Raw genomic sequence first — 24,361 nt, forward strand, 5'->3', positions numbered from 1 at the left:
TAGAAGAAAGATTGTTGCACTAGGGAAAAAAGTTCGTCAAACCAGGACATAATATTTCCTTATTGTTCAGAATTTTTATTGTATGCAGATTAAAGGAGTTCTTTTAGGCTTATTCAGACATAAATTATTCACATAGCAACACTGTAGAGTACAAGAAATGAAAATATGGCCTTGGCTGGCGTAGCTCAGTGGATTGAGCGCGGGCTGCAAATCAAAGTGTCCCAGGCTCGATTCCCAGTCGGGGCACATGCCTGGGTTGCAGGCCATGACCCCCAGCAACCGCACATTGATGTTTCTCTCTCTCTCTCTTTCTCCCTCCCTTCCCTCTCTAAAAATAAGTAAATAAAATCTTTTAAAAAAAAAGAAATGAAAATATGGGCACGTCGTGGCCAATTTCCCTGAATCGATATTTCAGTAAGAGTAGTTGACGTACAAATCTTCCCCAACATTGCCGCCCTCTGTGCTGGGTCTTCCTCAAAAGAATGCATCACGGCTAACCCCAGGACCGCTTCCCAAGCCAGGGACCCCTGCCGTGTGAGTGCTGACGCTGACGCTTCACGCCGCTCCCTCCGAGGTGCTCACGCACGTCTTTACACCGCAGCCAGGACTTAAGGCTTTACTCCGAGGATCCTTAAGTGGCTCGCTGACTGGAACGTGAAGTCACCGTTGCCCAGTAAAGCCGCCAAGTTCATACAATCACCCAACAGCAGCCAAGTTCACGATCCCAGGCAACAGCATCATGACGGCCACCTGGCCAAAGCCACTATGGGATGCCGTGAACTGAGCAAAACATACCAGTTTTAGGGACCAGTATGTTTTAGGGACCATTCACAAGTGAGAAAGCCATGTGTATCTTAGAGTGCCTGAAATACAATGTCCAGCTTTTCTGGGTCTTGAATTTTTATCTCTACAATGGGGGCAGTCGGCTATATTATCCTTTGTAAAGGATGTCCTGAAGTCATTTCCAAACGTCTGTGGGTCACTGTCACGTCTTTCATGCAGAGAGTGAAACCTCCGTGAGTTACGTGTCATGGAGTCGGCTCCGCCTCCCGCGCCCCGTGATCGAGCGGTGTCCACGGCGTCCCGTCCTCGTCCTGCTCAGCTCCCGGAGCCTCGCCCCTGTGGCTTCTTTTGGGGGTCAATCCATCTCACAGTCGGTCTTTTTCTTTTCCTTCTGCCTCCTACTTTTCCCAACAAAAACTCACCGGTCTAAAATGAGTGTTGTCACCTTTGACCACAAAGTTAGTGTGAACAAGGCGATGGGGTTGCTCAAAGCCTGCATCAACCATTCACGGCGTGTTCTATCAAAACAGGTGACTGCACAGAAGGACCTTGGTCCTCGTCCCTTTGTCACACTGTGTCCGGTGAACGGATTCTGTCGGATTCTGTGTCGTAAACATAAGAACTATCATTGGGAGCCGTGTTATTTCTGCTTTTTGCAGGTCAAGTTCTTTACTCAATATATGTGGGTCATTTCATACTATAGTTCAAAGGGGGTATGCAAATCCATGCATGGTTTAGAGAGTAATTTAATTAAAACACTATAATTGAAGGACATCAAAAGAAAAGAAATGGTTTGATCTGAAGGGAACGTGTGGCCTGGAAATCGGATTGCAGTCTGTTTGTGACGGGATATTTCATTTCCACTGCTCATGCAGTGCGTCTCCTGACTCTATTCTGTAGAAATCTTCTCCAACGGTCTCAGTCAATTGCTCCAGTTTGAAGAAAATACAGATTTCCGGAATAGCATAAGTTATTACAGGTGAGACCCAGAAGGAGGGAATCCCTAGTGAGCATGCTTGCTAATTATAAGAGCATATCTAGATGAGCCCTCTGATATTGAAATGACTTCTAGGCCCTGGCCGGGCAGCTCAGTGGGTTAGAGCGTCATCCCAATGTGCCAAGGTTGAGGGGCCGATCCCTGGTCAGGGCATGTGCAAGAGTCCACCAATGAGCGCATCAGTAAGTGGAACAACACCTCTCTCTGTCTCTCTCTCTCTCTCTTTCCATGCCCCCTCCCCTCTCTTCCTTCCTCTCTAAAATCAATAAACCAATTTAAAATATTTTTTAAAAGAAGTGAGTTTGATTTCTGCCCATACAATTGTAAGCTGATGAAAGGCCCTAACTGTGTGTGCGTGTGCAATGCCAGGAGAGGAGAGAACGGAGCACAACTACAGTTCTGCCACCAACTCTACCTGCCGCACCTGCTGCCGCACCTGCCGCACCTGCCGCGTGCCCGTTCTGTCTCCCTGCCCCCCCACCCCCCTTTAGACTCCAGTCACTGCCCTGGAGAAAACTCCATCTAGGTTCCGGTGTTAGCCTTCAAAATAGTCCCGCTGACAAGCAGACTAATGAGTTTGAAGCAAAAATTATGACAATTGTACGTCTATAAAGTCTCCCTGTCTCTGAATCACCTCAGCACGCTTCGTCCCCTCGAGAGAGAACACTACACACCCTCCATCCCAGGCCCTCTTCTCCCCTGTGTCACAATTCCCACCTTCCGGACTGTGGCGTCCTCTGAGAAACACTGTCATCTCTGAGTGTCAGGAGAGCCCAATCCACTCCACCCCCAGCTCAACCTTTCCCATCCTGCATCTACAGCATTTAATCAAAGACATTTTTACAGATATTTCTGAAGCTATAAAAAGCAGTATTTTCAAAAATAAAGTCAAAATAAGTCAAGGACTTAGATGTAGAATGTAAACGTATAATTATTAGTAAAAAACAAAGGAAAAATCTGAAGGGCCTGGAATGGGGACTGGTTACGAGTCCTTGGTTGACCCTGTGGTCTTTAAATATTTTTTCCTCTTCTGTAGTTTATCCTTTCATCTAGTAAATGGTCTTGCAAAGAGCAAATGTTCTACATTTTGATGAGGACCAACTTCTCTTTTCCCTTGATAGGCCATATTTTTAAAGTTAAATTTAAAGTATATTTTAGAATCCTCAAAACTCAACAGTAAAACAACACACAGTAAACACTGAAGACGGACATGGTAGGGTAAAAAATGGGCAACGATACGAACAGACATTTCATCACAGCAGGCAAACGGCAAAAAGGCCCATGGACAGCGACACCACTAGCTATTTGGGAAGCGCAAATTAAAGGCACGATGGGATCTTACTGCACACCTACAAGAACGACCAAAATAAAAAACCAGCGATCCTACCAAATGCTAGCAAGAATGTGAAGGAGCTGGATCACTCACACGTTGCTGGCGAGAACAGAAAATGGTATAACCACCCGGGGAAAACGGGTTGGCAATTTCTTATTAAAAAAAAAATAAAGTAAACAATACTCATATCTTTCACCTGGGAGCTGCAGCCTTGGACACTTATCCCACAGAAATGAAAACTTATGTTCACGCCAACAAAGTGGTGCCTGTGTAGTCACCTCAGTTTTATTAACAATGGGCCCAAACTGGGAACAATCGCGACGCCCCTCGTGGGGGAATGGCTGGGCAAGCCCTTCCACAGCAGTCAGCAGTACTGCTCTGCCCTCAGAGGAAATAAGCCGTTGACACACACAGCCACAGTGGCTCTCCAGGAGCCGGCGCTGAGTGGACAGGCCAGTACGGAGAGGTGACACGCTCTGTGATTCCATTTCACGTCACAGCCCAGCTAGAAGCAGCCCGTGGCTGGAGCCGTGGCGTGACCACGTTTAAGTCACGGCTTCCAAAGTTTTTCTAGTCGCCGCCGTTTCCCAGCGGGAGTGGGGGTGGGAGGGAGGAAGCCGAGGACGAGCAGCCTTGTCCTTAATTCGCCCAGTTGGCCCAAACTGCAGGGTGCAGCGGAAGTTAGGCCTGCTCGAGGGTGGTTGGTAGGGTTATAATATGGGTGAAATCATTTATAGTTTTAATTTGAACATTTCACCTAAAATGTCAGGTGGTGTGCTTGAGTGTGATATTGTGATGTTGTAAGACTCCGTGCTTATGATTCGGCAATAAAAGGTGTTGTAATACAAGTGGGGCGTTATCTGTGCTGGACCCCGCAGACCGCCGGGCTGTAGAGAAGCTAGGGTGTCATCTCGGAGGAGGGAGGGTGGCCCGGCTGCAACGGGGCGTCTTCCCAGACCGAGTGGAGAGACGGGAACGGCTCCCGGGGCTGCTGACCAGTCTCTGTCACACCAGCCTCGAGGCCTTCTCAACACGGCCCCCAGGCCCTCACATCCCACTACTGCTCCATCCACACCGGCTGCTGCAGTTTCACCTCTTCGTGTGTCTGCGTGTGTGGTGTATGTTTAACTCTCTTTCTGGAGAGTCTTCACACCCCTTTCGCAACCCGCTTTGTCCCTGAAGGCTGAATCTCCATGCACCTTTACACAGCTCGAGAGCTGGGAGGCCTCGAGATATCACATGTCCATTCACGTATAATCACTATAATTACTTATGTTTCACACACGAGAGACGGTTCACTCAAAGTCGCACAGTGGTAGGTGTCAGGAGGGCACTGATGGCCGTAAAGAACTGCCTTCTGTCCATTTTTAAATCCCCAATACTGAGCACGTCGCCTACCACAGCGGCTGGAAATTCAATATACGTTTGGAATGAGCAAATGAATGAATAATATTCTGACACCAAAATGGGTATGTTCTTCATAAAAGGCCAACCTCGCTCTCCCTTTTGAGAATATTTATAGATCTTTGTTCTATACGACCAAAGTATTCACTTAATCATAAAGTCTGGGCTTTAATCCACTTGATTAACAAGGCATTGAATATCTAACCCACACAAATGGTAAGTTTGGTATAAGCAGCTCCTAGCCTAGTAGGCTCAGTAAATATATGAATTGGATGGATACAGAATGTTCTATCTCCTAGGAGGGAAAAATCATGAAAACGAATAAAGAGCAGAATTTATTGCATAAAGGAAAGCATGAAGGATTCGGGAGAGAAGGTAATGGCTGTCTACTTGATTGTACCCCGCAGCTCCCTAGCTCTCAGAAATCCCCTCCAAAACTCTGAAGCCTAATTTATATTATTTGTATTTTTCCCTTTTTCTTATTTGAAGTATCTTTTTAAAATGTTGACATGGTGCACGCCAGATTTTTTGGAACAAGCTGTCTCCTCACCATGGTTGTTTGTTCAAGCGCCTCCGCCCCCACGGCGGTCTGTGGGGGCAGCTGCCAGTAAAAAACACCGACTTAGTCTATCATTTAAAAACAGGCCTCTTGACAGTCAGCATTCACGGCTGTTCCCGAGTTCAAAATCAGGTATGACGGTCCAGGGCCCCCAGCGGACTCGTCATGTCTGGCATGGCCACTGGTCCCGTGTTCCCGCACATTCCCCCACTAGAACCCCACCGCCGCTTTCAGAACTGTGCCAGTCCCGCTGACGTCTCTGCCGGCCACCACCGAGGACTGTGGGACAAAGTGGCTGAGCAGAGCACGGTCCCTCTCACGCGGGTTTAGGGGGGAGGAAAGTCAAGGCGAGGTGAAATCCCTGTTGCCGCCGCCTTCCCTTGCTCCCCACACTCCCATACCCACGGGTCTGCACACATGTAGCCGAGTAACCGCAGGAGATCGCTGGTGTAGGAGGGAAGCATGCGAAAACTTGGTGCTAAAATTAACTTCCTATACCCAGAGAAAAAAGAATCTGGGAAGTGAAACTCTTCATCCTGTTCCCCATCATCGATTCCCTCAGTTTCTCACTTTGCTTCTATTTTTCCAATGACTCGAAGCACCTTGTCTTTCACGCAGACTTCGCTGAGCAAACCTCTGACTCACCTCCTGCTGACGCGAGCCCACTTCCCCACGCCGTCCACCTTTCTTAGGTTCTTGTTAGAGTGATGATGTCCTGGAAAGAGGGGTTCTCAGAAGTCTTTGGGGGACTTGGGCTGTCCAAGTCCCACCAAAACGTTGAACTTGGGCTCTTTGATATTTCCCCATCAGGATGAGTTACAGCTCAATCCCTTAATTCTTCCACTGCTCAACTGTGGAATCAACCTCTGTTCCCTTGTTCCCCTTCCCCCCCCCGCCCCCCCGGAATTCTGCTGTCCTTCCTTTCCTTCCTACGCACTTCCGTTTCCGTTTTCACCCTGTTACCTTTTCTTATGGCTCTCAGTTTCTATGTCTCTTCTTTTCAGGGGTGTTTCTATTTCTTGGTGTTCAAACACAAGTGTTTATTTGTTGGTTCTCATTGTATTCATGACATTATTTTTCTTGGGTTAGTCCAAGGAAGACTACTTTAGATGTAGTTTTCCAGGAAAAAAGTGAACAAACAAGGGTCCCTTCCAAAATCCATGACCAGCCAGGACGAGATTTCTCTCCATCTCTGCACCGAGCCTTCAGCCCATGTCTAACCCGCGTGTTCGTCAGTGGGCACCGGGGGCACCACAGGGGCTACTGTTCACACCGGCCCAGAGCCGAACCTCCCAGCACGCCCCGTGGGCCCCAGCTCTGTTCTCCTCACTCTGGCCCCTTGCACACCTGCCTTGCCAGACCTCAAAAGGTCATCACTGCATTGCTCCATGACCAGGTCAGAGACATTCTTTCGGTTCTTGCGGTCTGGAGTGTCGGGCATAGCAAATACCAGGTGTGCGGGTCTGGCAATGTGGGTGCAGAACCTTCCAGAGGAAACGCACACCTGTCGAACCGTCTAAGTAGTGGCTGTACGAGTGCTTCAGGTTGCCCTCTGGCCCTCCTGTGGCCTGTGGCGAATGTGCTGAGAAGATGGAGAGAGGAGAGGGCCAGGGAGGTGAGTTTCCATAGGAACAGACGTTAACAACGGAAAACCCCGCGAGAGCTGAAGGACGGCCTGCAAGGGAGCTGAATTCCCACCACCCGTGTGTTAGGAACAGCGCGTTGACCCAAGTTCATGGCATTTTCAAAGTTCGTCTCTGAAAACCTTCCATTGCTAATAAATATTTAGTAATTTTTAAGTGTACAAACATGGGCTCTCTGGCCTCTGAAAATAAAAATATTTTAAATTAGAAATTAACTATATTTTTTATTTGGATTGGTACTATTTAAATATGGGGGGAGCAGCTAACACATAATTATTCTTTGAGAAAATTAAGGCACTGCAAAATAATTACTTTTTCTTAAATATTAACTCTGTAAATATTAATTAATTGTAAAGCAGAGAGCCTGCAGAATCAAAAAGTAATCATAAAGTAATAAGCAACTTATAAAACTTTTCTAAATTTACAAGAGGAATTGATAAGAAATAATTCCATTTAGAAGAAAAATCGGTAACTTGCAAATAACCTTTCATAATCAATATGAGGAAGTGAGGTTCATCTGCACTGTATTTTAAGGACCTGGAGAAAAGAATTCCATTTTAGAAAAATCTATAATTCTTACATAAATTCTAAAACTTGTACTTATAGCTCCTGAAGAGGAATTTAAGTTTTAAAATAGTGACAACATGTAAGTTCTAGAAACCTCAGAATGATCTTTACATCCTTGTTTCTTCTCTCTCCATGTCCACCTCGACACAAAGCCCTGTGCCCGTCACCTGTCACCTCTCTCCCTTTCCTCACGCTACCTTCCTCGGACCCCAGCCGCGCTAGGTCCCCCCACCCCCCGCAAGCCTCCAATGCCCAAGGCAGACGCCACTTCCTGCCTGCACGCCCTTGCCCACTCTCCAGATCCACTCCTGCATTGATCAGCAGGGTCTGATTTAATTATTCTGCAGCAGAATGCACATGAATGATGGGGAGGTCATTGTGCTGAACTTCCCAGGGCAATCTGCCTTTCAAAGGGAGATTTATAACCCCAAGACATTAATTAATGTGCTGATTCAAAGCTTTGGAAATGAGGGGAGCAATTTTTTTATTGAAGTAAGCAAACAAATGAATACGCATAGGAAGGACAGATCTAAGATGTCAGAATTTCAGCAGCAGCCCAGCTGGACACCCCACCAGTCTCTTAATCTGCGTGGTTTTGGCGACTAGCTCCCTCGAGTACAACCACCAGCTTGGCAACAACATTTTGGAAACTCAGAAGCATCCCGGTATGTCTTTCACCACCCCTTCCACGGTGCTGAATTTGCAGCACCAGGCACTGTTGCCATGGAGATTATGGTGAACCTACAAATAAGAGGCCCTTCAAGAGTTGGCCAGAGGCACCTGATATTCTATCTCACGGTCCCTTCCCACCTGTGCAGGAGACCGAGGCTGTGTCCCCAACATGGTGAGACAGAGGCTCCTTGGGGAGGGTAAGAGGTCTGGCCCTCAGAAGCACACACCGCACCCTGGGGCAAGAACCCTTATCAGAAGCTCACAGTCAAGAGAAAGTTTATCGGCTGTAAGAGGATTTTGAAAACCCAGCTTCTTCCTGCAACAGGATCTCAGAAGGAAGTCAGGCAGGCTAACAATCTCCAGGCCAAAGAGCGAGAAATGCGTTTCAAGGACTTTGTCTAGCACGAGAAGTACAACTAAAGAGACCGCCATCAGCCCATCCAGAGGAACCACGCCCAAGATCAAGGAATCGAAAGACGTCCTAGGCCTCCGTGTGCGTGTGCACTGAGGCACAGAGCTCTGAAACACGCAAAGCAAAAAGGAGCGGGACTCGGAGGAGAAATGAACACGTCTGCCGGTACTTGTGTTAACACCCTTTGCTCTGTCATTGGTAGGACAGGCAGGAAACCTGCCGCTCAGAACACCGAAGCTTTGAACGACACTGCCAAAACGTGCCCTAACGGGTACTTAGGCATTGCACACAACCGCAGGACACAACGCATTGCTCGTCTCGTGGAACGAGTCTACACTGAGCCATAACCCTCCGTCCCTGGGCCATGCAGACACCTGGTGGCATTTAATGTCTCCTTCTTGCACTCCGAGCATTTTTCTTTTCCTCTAGCAGACATGGAGGAATGTAATCCATGGTGCCTGGTCTGTCAAGTCAACTTTGGGGACGCTTTTAACTAGACAAGGGCCATGCCGTTGAATTATAGAAAAATGAATTATCTTGTGCTCTCTGGTCAATTATACACTTTCTTTGCTGTTCAGGAAAAAAATGCAGTTCCTCGTACTGGTGTGTGTGAGGTTAAATTACAAGTCGCCTTGGAGTTTAGGGTGTAAACCGGTATCAATTTTCCAAACAAAGGATCCTGACATTGGCATTCTTCCTTACCGCTCCATTGTTAGACCGCTGAACACCCACAGGTGAGACAAATCCACTCATTAAGCCCTTCATCAATAGAACATTTGCTTTTTTGGTTGTACGTTTTATGAATTAAAATGTGGTTTTAAAGGGGAACTAAACCCACTCATTCCCACCCGAGTTAGCTGCAACACTGACTGCGCCGTTATCAGTGAAGCACGCGAGTGCACGCACGCATGCGGGGATGACGCGTCGGTGCGCCGAGTGTGTCCGTGGAAATGCCCACGCAAGTCATCGCCGTGGGCTTTTACCACTTTCCTGGCCATGTGTTCTGATGGCTGGGCTCTTCTTCGGTTTCCCCCAGTGGTCTTAACACAAAGTAGTTAGAGAGGATGGAGGTTTGGGTCAAGGTATGTATCTGCTGGCCCTGGCTGGCATAGCTCAGTGGATTGAGCGCGGGCTGCGAACCAAAGCATCACAGGTTCAATTCCCAGTCAGGGCACATGCCTGGGTTACAGGCCATGGCCCCCAGCAACCTCACATTGATGTTTCTCTCTCTCTCTATCTCCCTCCTTTCCCTATCTAAAAATAAATAAATAAATAAAATCTTAAAAAAAAAAAGATATAGGCCTCTCAAAGTACACTAGGGTTTTATATGTATCCAGTTTTCTTTAAAAAAAAAAACACGATTTCTTGACAGCATCTTAAAATGAGAGCCTGCCTAGCTTCATTATTGTTGCACAAATTTATTCTAGGAGATAAACCATAGTTGTAAACTGTTTTTCCACCTGTTATCCTTTGGAAAAAAAATCTATTTTGCATTTTTCCCAATAATTAGGAGAAATTTTTAGTTTTATTGCTTTCTATTCATAACACTTACATCTTTACTTACACTTTCATGGTTCCTGAATTGATTGCTGTTTTAGTTGCTATGGTAACTCTGCCAGTTGACTACTATAAATAGATATTTTATAATAATAGCAGGCTTATGAAAGTTCAGTCTTTGAATACCCTTCTACAACAAAAAGAATCACTAGAAAAAAGCAACATATGAATCAAGGTTTAAGGAAACAGACATCTTTTTCCTGTCAGGGTGTACACGGGGAGGGCTAACACCGAATGCCTGTGTGTGCAGACAGGCGCATGCTGGCCAGTGCACGTGAGAAAAAGAATACTCGGGTATTTAAAAACAAGAACGTACAGCTGGCACATCCTTTTAATTTTACCCCCATTGAAAAAATTCCTGGCATCTCTTTAAGTAGCAGTTATTAACCACATCTGAACTCTGCATCTTTATCATTGGCTCCTGCTCACATCCGGGCTGGGGCACGGGCAGGCGAACGTAGCCTTCCAGTTGCTTATACGGAAAATGACCCAATAATTAATGAATAGGATACAAGAGTAAACTCTGTGTTCTGCATGCTCACAACTGGAAACTACTTTTTCCCTACCTTGCATATGGGTATTATCCTTTGGGGAAATACATCTTTTTTCACACAATACCATCTCCATGGAGCTGTGAGCTCCTTTGCCTGTTTATTTATTCATCTGGGTCCCCAGTCCCCCGCCCTCCCAGGGGACTCACTCCGTGTTGCTGAATCAGTCAATCAGCCCTTGTTCCACTGGTCACTGGTAATCAGAAAAGGAAGGCCACAGCTCAGGGGAAGTCTGTGACACTTTACTGTGCTTTGAAAGAATTGCATTTTTACAATAAGGCCACATTCGGCCTTATTCCTAAATGCTTTTTCACACCAGATGATTGTGGGTTTTTGCTTCACTTTAATCAGAACAAGAAGGCCACCCGGAGCTGTCTCGCAAACGAGGAAGGGAACAGAAAGATCAAAAACGACTGTGTTCAAAAACCCCTATTTGTGTAGAAAAGAAATATTTGGAGCAACATACGAACATGCAAATGCTGGTCATATTTTTCTCTTCTTCTGGAATTTGACAGTAAGTGTCGTTAGCATTGTGCATTCCGGGTGGATCCGTGACATAAATCGATATATTGTATTGCCGGCGCCCTTTTAATCTAGAAAATGCTTGTTAGCAGGGACGAACATACATCACCCCTGGCGGTTGGGAGCCGCATTCATCACTCCTTCGGAGGCTCCTCCCGTGAGTTACCGCAAAAGCATGAAGGAGCTGCAAGAGAGGGGGTTGGTTCTACCGTGTGCAGTGCGGTGTCCCGCTAGTGGGCCCAGTGTCGGCGCTCATTTCGGGGCAGACCGTGTCATGACATCCATACCAGACACTCAGTGTCTGTTAGACTGTGGAGCTGCTTGGATAAAAAAAGCAGAAGTCGATCTTATCAGGTACCTAATAAGCGAGGTAATTGTACCTTGTATTAATCAAAATGCCTTCCATTATAACAAAAATTGGATTCAACTCCATAATGAAGCTATTACTTCTGATGCTCGGTGGCTTATGATTAAATACATTCTTTCTGATGCTAAAGAAACCCAGCCGTGTCTTCAGTTATATTTGGTATGCCTTCCATAAACAATGCTTTTAAATATATCATTGTCAGAAGCAGGAGAAAGAAAACATAGCGTCAAGAAAATCAAATAGGGCCGTGCCTTCCGTCTCTTGCTCTACCCAGACAAGGAGAGTGTAGAGCAGAATGTGTTTCATTTATCTCCGCAACAGTGGGGTTTTGTTTGACTAAATTACCAGGAAACGATGATTTTTAAAAAATGAGTTGTGGGCCCTGGCTGGCGTAGCTCAGTGGATTGAGCACGGGCTGCGAACCAAAGCATCGCAGGTTCGATTCCCAGTCAGGGCACATGCCTGGGTTGCAGGCCAGGTCCCCAGTGGGGGCCACGTGAGAGGCAACCACACCTTGATTCTCTCTCTCTCTTTCTCCCTCCCTTCTCCCCTCTAAAAAATAAATAAATAAAATCTTTTTTAAAAATGAGTTGTGATGCTGAGAAACAGACCTTAATATCTGTGGGGAATGGTTACTTCTAAAAACTACATGTCATAAGACACATCCACACCGTGAATCAGGTTATTTTCCTGGTGCTCTCGTTCCATCAATGTAATTGCCAATGCCACATGAGTAGTGTTTCAAGTTCAAGGCCTTCCTGCTGCTTTTTCTCCGTCCGCTTTCTGAGTGGCTGGGCCCTGCCCTGGGGCTGGGCACACGTCTGTGTGAAGACCCTTTGGTAACTGTGAATTCCTTGCATTTCTTTTAAAGGTTGACAGACTCTCCTTGGTGTGTGGTTCAACTCCTTTTCTCCCTAAGAGATTAGAGTATGGGAATGTTTAATTCTCAATGAAAATAACAGTATTCTCACAAGCACGAATGTAATTATTATTGTTGTTATTATTATTATTATTATTATTATATGCCCTAACAGGTCTTATCTAATGTTACGCCATTTGCCTCTGATAAGACCTATAAATCTTGGAAAACTGATGACATCTTACCCTATTTGTGTCTGTGCTAAGGCCACACTTGAGTTCCAAGATTCCTGCGGCAGCCCCAGCCCCTCAGCCCTGGTGTGTGCCATTGGTCCCCGACAGGACAGCTTTCCCGCCCTAAGCACCAGAATCCGTCCTTCAACACAGATGCCTTTGACCTTTCGGATGTCCACATGGGGGGTGCGGAAGGGAGGCTACAGGGCCGGTCTCCACGCTTCACTCTGACACCTGCCATCGCCATCGTGTCCCCCCCCCCCCCCGCTTCTTCCTGTGACAGTACTCACACTGCCTGCCCCACCCCCAGCTTTGCAGTCGGGGCCCCTGACCACCCAGCCCTCTCAAGCTGTCCCCAGCCTTTTCTGAAAGAGAGACCTCCTGGCTCTGATTGGACTCTGTGGCTGCCAGTGTGTGGGCTCAGCAAGACCCGTCTTTTGGGTCGGCATTGCCTGGGGAACACAGCACACACTCTGAACTCGGACTCACGCTAAGTTCTGAGACCTCCTCCCGTGGCTCACAGACCTGCTCTCAGACCCGTGCGTGACTCCCACTTGCGGGGTGCTCCCCCACCCCCAGCTACCAGTCTTTCCCTATTCTCCCTATTCGCAGAGAAGCGACAAGAATTTACTCAACACACACCATGTGCCAAGAATGGACTTAACACAAGGAGTTGAAGACATGGCCCCTGCCACCAAGTAGCTGAATTTCAAAACTTGTGTTTCCTTGGAGCACTCCGAAGTCCACTTGACATGTGTCTGGAGGATCGGTGTAGCAGAGAAGGAAATGGAGAAGGGTGAACCGACAATTCTTTTAAGCACTACTATCATGTCCTGGAAGGCTGAGATTTGGGGATGATGAACCATTTGGGCACGTAGAAAGATTTGGGAGGTCAACTATTTATTTTTAGATTGCATGAAAGAAGCAGAACTTCAATGCAAACTTTTCCATAAACTTACCGTCTAAAACCGTAACTAATTTTACTTAACTTTGAGCTACTGTTTAGTGGATCTGTTTAAATACTAGGTAAGCCTCTGGGTGCACTGAGAGGAATGATACAGGAGGGAAGATCAGGAGCTGCCCGCCTCAGCAGCCCCGGTAATATTAGTAACTTGTCAGAGCCACAGGAGAGTCTGAAAACAGCACACACCACAACCCGAGGAAGTCACGGGAAGCCCCCCGGGTTCGAGAGCCACGACACCCAAGCAGAACACGGCTGACGGCCACCGTGCTCCCAGCCCTCGTTCGGCACGAGACACGGAACAATCCCGAACTTCTCAGCAGCTCTTCCTGAGTGCGGGCGTGCGAGAGATGTGCACCTGCACAAATAAGAGAACTCGGAATAATAATAATATCTCTCTCCACGCTGGAAGCACTTTTTAACAGGTTCACATTTCTCATGACACTCCTACAAGAGTTTTGACAGGAAGTCCCACGTCCCAGCGTCCAGCCTCTGAGATCTGACGAGGAAACATGGACAGAAAAATGCTTTGGTGGAGAATGGAGGCAACTTCTCTAACTCCACACCTGCAGCCAGAGGTTGCCTACTTGCAATATAATGGGGGGGGGGGGGGGGGGCCTTTTATAGGAGCCCACAAAGAAGCCCGGGGGATACCAGCACAGACCGGAGGGTGCTCTGGACCAGGGGAACTTCTGCATGGGCTTCATAGACGTTTGTACAGAATGCGTGTGTAATGTTTGCTCAGCTAGTTAACACACACACCTCCCTGATGTGCAGAGGGCTCTCACACAGCTGGGCCTGTGAGGACGGTCATGCTCGCCGCGCTTTAGGGAAAAGACGACAGAGGCGGCAGAGGCAGGGCACCTGCCCAGAGTCGCCCCAGCACTGCCCGGTGGAAGGAGCAGGCAGACCCAGGGCCCTGGCCTTGGAAGTCAAGCATTTCGCTGCTCTGCCAGGGGCTGGTAAGGAAACATGGAAGTTGCGTTAGGATCGTAGCCCTGTGAACACACGATTCATTGAACGGTTTCTTAAGTCAGAGAGTCATGAGATTGATTTTCTTAGTGTCCCAATAATAGAATTCGTTGAGTCTATAGTTTGAGCTCTTTTCTCAGGGCTGAATTGTTGTTTTATTATTTAAGCAATAATGCCAATAGCAAAGCTGCACAATATCTTTAGAATTGACTAAAAATGGCCACTTAATTTGCTAATAATTCTCTCACTTAGGTATCTCTTCATTATTTCATTGTATTTTGCGTTCCCTTGGCTTCGGATCTTGTCCTCCAGTTCTGTTACAGACGGTCTAGCAATTTTTCGCTCCAAAGCAGAGTATTGAGGGAGCTACATAAATGACCCCCGTCCTGGCCTGTCGCCTCTTTGGGGAGCCTTCACTAAGCCAAGGGACTCTCATCCCTCTTTACCTGAACTATTCGGCAGTCAACGGAAACACTGATTTGGCTTTGCCTTGGTCACCTTCCTCCTTTCCTTGAGAGCCGGTGGCACAGCCTCAAGCCCCAGCTGTGCTGCTAACCACCTGTCAGAGCCGGGGGAGGAGGTTTCACTTTTAACTCCCTTTCTGATTACTCACATGAAAGTAGAACATGAAAAGAATAGGCCTTCTCAGTCCTAGTCACAGAGGCTTTTCTTTCTCTCTGGGACACGGTCCTGAGCTCCTCCCACTAGCCCCGTTTCTCACCCCCGACCAGGAGCACTCTCGTGGTGTTCCAGCCCCTAATCAATGTGCCTGGGACAGGACACACGCCCCTAAATGGTCTGGGGGCGGTGTGCGGACAGCCTTCTATGCTTGAGCAGATAAGACAAGAGAAGGAGAACATTTAGCTTTTTGAGTGCTAAGAGGCCACACCCTACTTTCTCCCCTCTACTCCTGCTGTCATTGCTCTGGTGAAGAGATGAAACGGCAGGTCAATGGTGATGGTGGCAATTCTTCAGGTCCTGCCCAGACACGGTCAGTTGGCTCAGGTCCTAGGATGACAAGCCCTGCATCACGGGTGTGGCTGTTTCCTGCCCCTTCACCTCTGTCTGCGTCACCCTGTGCCTGTCACAGACCAAACCTGAGGCTGCAGGTGGGTGTCACATTGGGCACAGTGGGCAGGGCCACCAACTGCCACTAAAGAATTTTAAAAATCGTGGTATCAGCAAAGAGCATCTACGGAAGGTGATGTGTGGCCAGCACTAACCACAAAACGCGTCCTGCCCCAGCTGGTTCCCTGAGGTGCTTCCCAGCCGCTCTGCACAGGCGGATCTGCTCACTGGTGTCATTCCGCAGCGAGACCGCCTCACACTCCTGTGCACAGGGCGCGTCTGGGGGGCCCGAGTGGTGGCGGCCGCTGGAGCGGAAGCCCCGGCCCCTCTCTCCGGCTCCCGGGGCCCTGAGCACGCTCTCGGACACAGCGTGCCTTCGCATTCTGCCCTGCCAACCTCGGGTCTTCAAGGTCAACACATTCCTTCCTCCAGAGTATTTGAAACCATCTAGAATATACATCAACACACCATTAAGCATCTCTCTCTGTATAAGGGTCTCCAAAGAAGTCTTTTCCCACGGGCCAGACTCTGATGACCTTGTATTGGTGCTGCAGGCTCTGGGTGCGTTTATGACCTCTGTGCCGGAAGCTGTCTGGGGGAAAGCCCCGATAAAATGAAGTGACCGTTCCAATGTTGCAGTGAGTTCCAGCTCCAGCCTTTCAAGACACATGCTTGACAAAAGACCCAAATGTTTCCTTCATTGGTATCGTGGAAGAGCATTTTAAGGACCGCGTACCAGGCTAACGAGATCCCCAAAATAAGACTCTCATCTGAAACGTCCTGTGTCAGCTGACGACTGCCGGGGTTCAGAGGCCGAGAACACGTGTTGCCGGAGATTTCCCACGTGGAAGGCGGAGAGAGGGCTGCACGGTCGTGGGGACTTCAAAGGCCCGCAGGCAAAGATCAGCTGAGCCATTCCGACTCCCCGAAGGAAACAAAAAATAGCTCATCCGTTTTGTACTCGGAATCGCTAACACACTTCAAAGGGAAGCAAACAAAACGCTCTTTTGATAGAGGGCGTGTGTCTTCGCGACTTGAAAGAAATTCTCATTTGCAGAATCTGAGCCAACGTGCAAATGCAGCCCTCTGAATTTGGGGGTCCATTCTCCCTGGCCTGTGGGGGTCTGGGACCCAAGAAGGGACGCTGTGTTCACGTCTGTGGATCAATAATATGTTTCAGCCTGTCTTTGAGCTGTCTTCTTGCTATCCTGCACTTAACAAAGACAAACCCAGTATTCATTTTTGTGACAAAATGGTAAGTTTTGTTTCCCTGTATTTCTATCTTGTTTCACGTTCTATGCAAACAAGCGTGTGGCTCAACATACACCTCCACGTCCTCCTTACCAACTCCAGCCAACCATCCCCTTCCCCGCTCCTCTGGTCCCAGTCCCTTTTCCATCTGGGCCAGACTGGGGGCCCCGGCCTCTCTCGGGCTCACTAAGGACTACCCTTCCGGGGCAGGGCTGGGGCTGGGCTCTGGGGGCCGTCCTTCCCCGTACCACAGCAGCCCCCTTATTTCATTCTCTCTCCACTCATTTTCCAGCAACACAGGACTTTCTCTTTTCAGTCGTTGACTGTCTGATGATTTCTGCCCCTGCACTGAAAGTGAATCTCTTTAAGCAAAGAACGAGAGGTGGGTTTTAGAAGACTCTGAGCTCTCCAAATGCCTCCTGACCAGCACAGCCTGGCAACCACCTGCTCGGGAATGCACCTGTCACCCTTTCCGGTGACGCAAAGGTGAAAGGCGCTGAGACAAAGCAAGCCTTTTAGGTGTCACCAGATTGGCGTCACGTCCGGCAACATCGCGAGCTGGCACCCCAAACAAACTGCCCCGAGGCTATTTAACGGACGCACCCACGGTTCTCACACAGACTCCCCGCCTTCCCGGGTGTTGAGCCTGGCACAGCCAAGCCTCCTGGCAGCAGGGAGAGCCCCCAACAGCAGGAAAGGGTGCTGTTTTAGACGGACTTTCCTGCCCTTTCCGTGCCTCTGCTCCTCAGGGTGCTGACCCCCAGGCTGTCAGTCCCGACGCCCCTTGTTTCGCAGCGGGAGTGTTCAGCTTCTCTCTCACATGCTGAAGTGGCTCCTGATCTTAAAATTGACTTAATGAGAAGGAAGCAGCTTTCCATCGTTCCTTCCATTCATTCCGACACGGTCCCAGGAAAACACCGAGCGTGGCCTGTGTCGGTGTTGCCAGTTTGCTCTGCACTGTGTCCCACGCGAGAGGGCCTTCAGGCACAGAAACTGCTGCTTTCTAAGTCTTTTCCGAGTGGTGAATGGAGACGGACAAGCGCAGGCAAGCAGCTCAGTCCTGTCAACGGGCGTCATGGACCCAAAACTACTTATTTTTCTTGGGTTTCCCTCGTTCTAATTCCAAATAGTTTACCCAGAGTGAAATGTAGTGACAGAGTGTCTCCCCCCCCCCCCCAGAGACCTGGCAGCCAGCTAGATTAGGATGGCACAGCAAATTACCCGCCCTGTGGCCCGGGAGCATGGTTCAGCTCCTGCTAATTAACTAGTCAATGGATGGGTTACGAGAAGATGCAGGGAAAATGCAGACGTCTGGTTTTCATGTTTTTGTCATCCGTGGCCTTTAGAAAAATGACAAACGCCTGAACCTAAGCCGGATTCTAACCTGAAATACTTGCATTTCTGAATAACGAACGCCGAGGTCAGGATGATGCTGCCCGTTGACAGGTGGAGGGTACGGTGTGATGTGAGGGACAGCACGAGTTCTCTCGCTGGCCACGCCCCGGGCCACCAGCCCTCCGGGGCCCTGCCTGCTGTGGTCACGTTCCTAGTACAGCCTCAGCTCGCCTGGCGCTTTCTCTAGAATAAGTCCCTGAAGCTCAAGCCAAACACTCCCTTCCTCCTATGCGCGCCCAGAGAACTTTTCATTGTTCCACTTATGTACACGCTCACTGGTGGGTTCTTGCATGTGCCCTGACCAGGGATCAAACTCGCAACCTTGGCGAGTCTCGGGATGACGCTCTAACCAACTGAGCTACCTGGCCAGGGCCTATGGAATATATCTGACGGTTGCAATTATTTATTTACAGACCTAGCAATTCCTCCCTGACCCTGCTGACCAGAATGTGAGCGTATAAAGGGCAGAATTTACGCCGTTCATGTTTCTGTGCTATGTGAACCCGACTGCAGTTTTAAAACAGTACTGGGAGTGTAATAGCTCCCGAACGCACTGTTGCGTGAGTGAGTGGCCGATGGACTGAATCAGGCAGCAGCGTCAGTTCTCGGCACCCCGAGCTCTCTCGGTCTGGCTGTTCTCGTCAACACCACCCAACAACGTGCTTCTGACGACCTCTCGGGCTGGAGTCACCCCGACTGCCCTTGCCTACAGAGAGGGCCGCCCCGAAGGCTTCCAGAGAAAACAAAGGCAAGGGCTCGCTAAACCCATGCGGCTGCTGGCAGTCAAATGCTCGCAGAAACATGTAAAAGAGCAGCATCACCTCAAACAGTCGTGCACTGGACCCTGATCAGCTTCGCTCTGCAGATGTCCGACCAGTGGCCAAGGCCAAAGGCTTCAGGACCAAGGAAACTGGAACCCAAAACACACCTCCATCACACACTAAGCTGCAGCCATCTGGAGAAAGTTGCCTGACCTCCCCAAACTCCCCTTTCCTCATCTAGGGAAACAAGGCTCATAAACACCAACCTCCATAAAACGTTGGGGGGACTCAGGGTGTGAAATAATTACCATCGCACCCGGGACATAACAGGCACTAACTGGTCATGAGCCAGATACATTATTCGTATTGCAACCTGTTCATCAAGGAGGAATTCGTGGAGATGAGTGCTGTGAAGACACAGCCTTACAGCCCACGAGCACGTATTTAAAGCACATCTGAATATCACGTGGATATGAAAATTACACCTATTCCTTAACTGTGTATCAACACTAAACAGTGCCATGGGTAACCCGAGGTCAGCAAGCGAAATGCCCTCGTCCCCTGCTGACGTCCCTTGACTCTCTCCCCTCGGAGGACACAGGGCCACCACGCTACGGACTCTCGTTCCTCTCGTGATTGGCTGGCGAACTGGCGAAGTCTCATGCCCCCTCTTCACTCATAAATCCCAGCACAACAGTTCATAATTACTTGTAAAAACATGTCAAAAGACCATGGTTGCTCCTGCAAGAGAAGAACACTAACAGGGCACAGCCCACGGGGACCTGACCGACAGAGCCGTCCTTGGCGGACGGTGTTGTGGGGGAAATGGGCCAGATCGTTCTTCGGCGGGGGTGGGTGGTCCAGGCACCTCCGCCCTCAAGGTGCAGGTAGCCAAATGCGTGATTACGTTATTTTTAGTTACATAATCGGTTGATAGAATTAGGGACCTCAAGAATATCTCATACAGTCAGTCATTAGCCACATTTGCAATTTTAAAATAAAGCATGACTTCATTTGAATACTGTGTTTGCAGTGTCGATTTTACTTTTTCCTTCTAAACTGAGGATAGTTTTTCCAAAAGCATGCCGAAAGGAATTAGCACACAGAGCATAAGGACACCCTTCTGTTGGCTCACACACCCGGTGAAATATGAAACTGGCCCCACCCACGGAGAGCAGGGAGCAACCAGAAGAGGCTGGCAGACCCTCCGGAGTGGCAGGTGGCAGTTTTCAAAAGCGAGGGAACCTCCTTCCCAGATGCCTTTGGGTGGCTGCAGGATGTGTAGCTCTTCACACCGGCCAGCCAGCTCCCGGAAGGTTTATACAGAGAGGCCGTAACCAGGCTGTGTATGCCTTCCTGGTGGGCTCAGCCACGCCAGGCCGAGCCCATGAGAGCAGCTCTCACTGTAGGACCAGTGGGCAGAGCGCACACTCCACGGATGGGGAGGGGGGAGGGTCAGCCGGCAACCACGTCCTCTTGATGAGCTCCTCCATGACCCTCCTTCTGAGAAGCTGCCAAACACCGCTGCCACCCAAGAAGACACTTTCTGGGTGACCTAAGTAAATTAAGAGCGAGCTGAAATCAAGAGACTACCACGGGGAAGGCAAATGACGCATTTTCCTTTCTGCTCGTGTTTGAGGCATGAGCCGGGGTGTCCCGAGGTGACGGACGGGCACATCTGTCTCCTCGCCCTCCCCTTTCTCCAGCCCCCGAGCGGGGAGGGCTCGGTTGGAAAGCGCGCCCCCCGTTTGGATGGAGCATGCTGACGGGGTGGAGTCTAACAGGCGTGTCCTTCACGCTGCGCCGATTACCCAAGGAGGTCCCGGGAGCGAGAACCACGAAGACCTTTTATTTATCACCTACTAGATAGGAAGAATTGTAATTACACATGTTAAATCCATAGCCCATAAAAGAATCCCATCTGGCTGGCATAGCTCAGTGGATTGAGTGGGGGCTGTGAACCAAAGTGTCGCAGGTTCGATTCCCAGTCAAGGTACATGCCTGGGTTGCAGGCCATGACCCTCAGCAACTGCACATTGATGTTTCTCTCTCTCTCTCTCTTTCTCCCTCCCTTCCCTCTCTAAAAAATAAAATAAAATAAAATCTTAAAAAAAAGAATCCCAGGAGGTGGGGGATATAAAACCCATCTCACGAATGATAGAGCCAGTGCTCAGAGAGACTCGGTCACCTGCCCCAAACCACACCTGTGCCGAACACCCAGCACGGCTCGGAGTCACCGCCCGACAGGCCGGTTCTGGACCTCACGTCCCGTGGCACGGGCTCCCTGTAATAAACGCGTTGTGCCCAGCAGTTCACACCTCTGAGAAATGTCTCTCAGTTCTGAGAAAGTGAAAATGTACAACAATTTGAGGCAGACAAAAACGTATTTCGAGCCTTACATGTCTTGGCACACACTGAATAATTCAAACGTGGAAGGCCGGCCGAGCGCTTCTCAAGAACCTCCTTCAAGCTCACGGACACCCCCGTGACGACCCCCAGACGTGCTTCCGGACAGATACATGCAGCGCACTCACGTTACAGCCTGCTTGCCTCCCCTGAATATCTATCATTACTCGAATAAATGGTCATCTCCGACGTCAGTACACTCGAATATGCCCATTGTCCCTCAGTAAATACGGACAACACAGTGCCTGCGGAGAACAGGCCTAAGCTCTAGGGACGCATCAGTAAGACCGAAGAGCCCAGTGTAGGAGACCGAGGAGGAATTAAATGAATGCGAAGTTACAACCAAGGTCGGTGCCGTAAGAGCGCTGCCTGGAGCTGGGAGAGCGGCGAGAGGCCGTGGTCGTGGGTGGCTGAGCTGACAGTCGAGGGAAGAGCGGAGGAAGTTGACCGGATGACAATGAGACAGAAGGTTTTCCGGACCAGAGAAAAGCAAGGTCAAAGAGCTGGGTGGGGGTAGGGGGGAGGCAGAAAGTGCAGTCGGTGGGAGGGACTGGGGGGCGGCCAAGGCCACTATAGAGGCAAGAGTGGGAGGGGGGGCCGCTGGAGAGGGAGACGGGCCTTGCGGCTTCTGTTTAATCATTTAGTTTTGAACCTTAAAATCACTGCAAAGCGCTGGAGGGTTTTCAGGAGCATGGCGTCATCCAACTGGCCTTGCAGAAAGGTGGCCGCCCGGCGGGGGTGTGCACAGCAGCTGGAGGTGGTCGGACCACCAGGCAGGCAACCGGTGCAAAGGCCACTTTGTTTAGACCCATCTCCTAGGCAACAGGCCACAGCAGCTGGGGCCGAGGTGGGGGTGGGCGTGGAAGGAGCAAATACTTAGGAGAGGGTTAGCAGGCCTGTAAGACGTGCTGGGTGGGGCGTGGAGACAAGGAAGCAGGAAGTACTAACGAAGGTTAGCCGGAAGGTTTTGGCCCAAGAGCTGAGTGGGTGATGCCCGGTCTCAGAGAAGGAAACTGGAGTGAGATTACTGGGGGGTTTGAATCGTTAGTTTGGGGTGTTGAGATTGAGACCCAGAAGAGAGGCCAAGGGGGCAAGCTGGGCATATGGGCTTTTATCTCAGAATAAAGAAATAAATGAGCCACAATTTTTGGGAAGACGATGGAAAGCTGGAAAGCTGATTTTAACACATGTGCTTTGGAAGCAAGGCCCCCATGTCGGGAAACACGCATTTGTGTCTCTAGCGTAAAACGAACTCTGTTCTCTTCAAGTTGATTTCACTGAAGCACCTTGGGGGGTGCATTTCGTCCAGGGTGCCCCTCCTCACCCATCACCCCTCTTCCCGTCTTCCCCAAAATACCCCAGCTCTGTTCTACGGTGACACACTTACGTTCACATACGTTAGGTTCTCGCACGCAGCCACTGAATCTCGCAGGCCAGCCGTCCACCCTCTTTCGCACCCAGTGTCACGAGCAGACATCTTGGTGGCCTGTGTCTGTGTTTGCTTGGTCCCGTCCTGTGCAGGCCCGAAGGGAGGTGATGCCCACCGCACACGGTACTTCTCGGCCCCCGGGGTACTGCGCCCGCCGTGAATCAGCTGCCGTGATCATAAAGATGAGAAGACGATAAAACACACCCGGAACCTCATGGATACTTAACAAGCTCTAGCATTTTGGTAGCAACGGCTGCAACAGGGCCCTGCACATTCCGGAATTAAGTTGTCACATGTAACACCCTTAAACTTCACGGACAGGGTGGCTTCTGTCTAGAATAATCAATCTACCTCCTTTGTCGGAAAATTGTTTCTGGCCTTCAGAACCCTGGGTGATCAAAACAATTCAGAGTTAGGATCCCACTGGTCTGTCACACACAGGAGGCGGTTTCCAGGGTAAGCAATTTAATAAACAGTGCTGCACTGTTGATGGGCTAGATGTTATTGATCACAGAATATTCTGTCATTTCAACATAGGAGTGTTTTCACGTAATGAATTACCTGCTTTCAACCAAGTGTTTCTTTTTCTCTGTCTCCATACATTATTAATTGACCTAATGTCGCTGCCTGAAAAGAAAGCTGAATTTCAGAAGAAAAGAAAAACCACAAATTCTAAAGTGTTCAATGACTACAGATTCTAAAATAACAATTTTTCTTAAAGACAGTCTAAAATATTAATGAAAATGAACATCACATTACTATCAAAGGTAACTGTTCATTGACACAGTGTATTTTGCTGTGGTCCAGTTCTGGACTGGTTATCAGGACACCAGTATTGACAAATCATAGCCCTGACCCCTGGGAGATTTGAAGGGATTTAAAGGAGAAGGGTCTGAACTCCCTGACCTTGACCCTGGATTCTCACCGTCTGAAGCACGTCGGGTTGTGCCACAGCCTGCGGGTCCCATCTTCCCCTTCCTGGCGTAGGAACATCCCCCTGTCCTGACCCTCTCTGTCGAGCACAGTGACCACCCGCCAGCCTTCCGTCGCTCCGAGGGGGAGGGCCACCAACGGTCTTTGGGGGCCAGGCAGAAATACGGCCAGCTCTCTGTGCTGTGACCCTCTCGAATCGGAGCAAAAGCTTTCAGAGACGTGGAAGTCAAGTGCAAGCTTCAGGCCCAAGCGTGCGGAGACACACCCGCCGTGACCGCGGCCGGTTCCCAGGGAGAGGAGGCGAAAAACAAATAACCACAAAAGTAAGCGCCTCCAGTGTCTTTCAAACCTTCCACATGGTTGGGTTTCTTTTCTTCTGGTTGAACAATGCTCACATAAAGGGAAGGCACATTCACGCTCTTTGGTAAAGAGCGTGTTTTATTTTGTTAACCTACCAGAACGAAGGAATATGTCATCGGAAAGAGCACAATTTCTATGAAACACATAACTCTGATGAGTGTGCACAGCATGCATTCACGTGGGAAAAAAAAATCCATTATCTTCTAGGATTCAACATAAGTTCTGTTTTGTGTCCTGCCTTTTCCAGAGGGGTGAGGATTTCATCTCAGCCAACGCAGGGTCCCTGCGGTGTCCCCCTGAGCGATATGGCCATTCCAGGAGGCTTCCCCGGGGCCAAGGTGCTGGGGACAGAGCAGAGGGACCTGG

This window comes from Phyllostomus discolor, chromosome 14, assembly GCF_004126475.2.
Source record: "Phyllostomus discolor isolate MPI-MPIP mPhyDis1 chromosome 14, mPhyDis1.pri.v3, whole genome shotgun sequence".
Lineage (NCBI taxonomy): Eukaryota > Metazoa > Chordata > Mammalia > Chiroptera > Phyllostomidae > Phyllostomus > Phyllostomus discolor.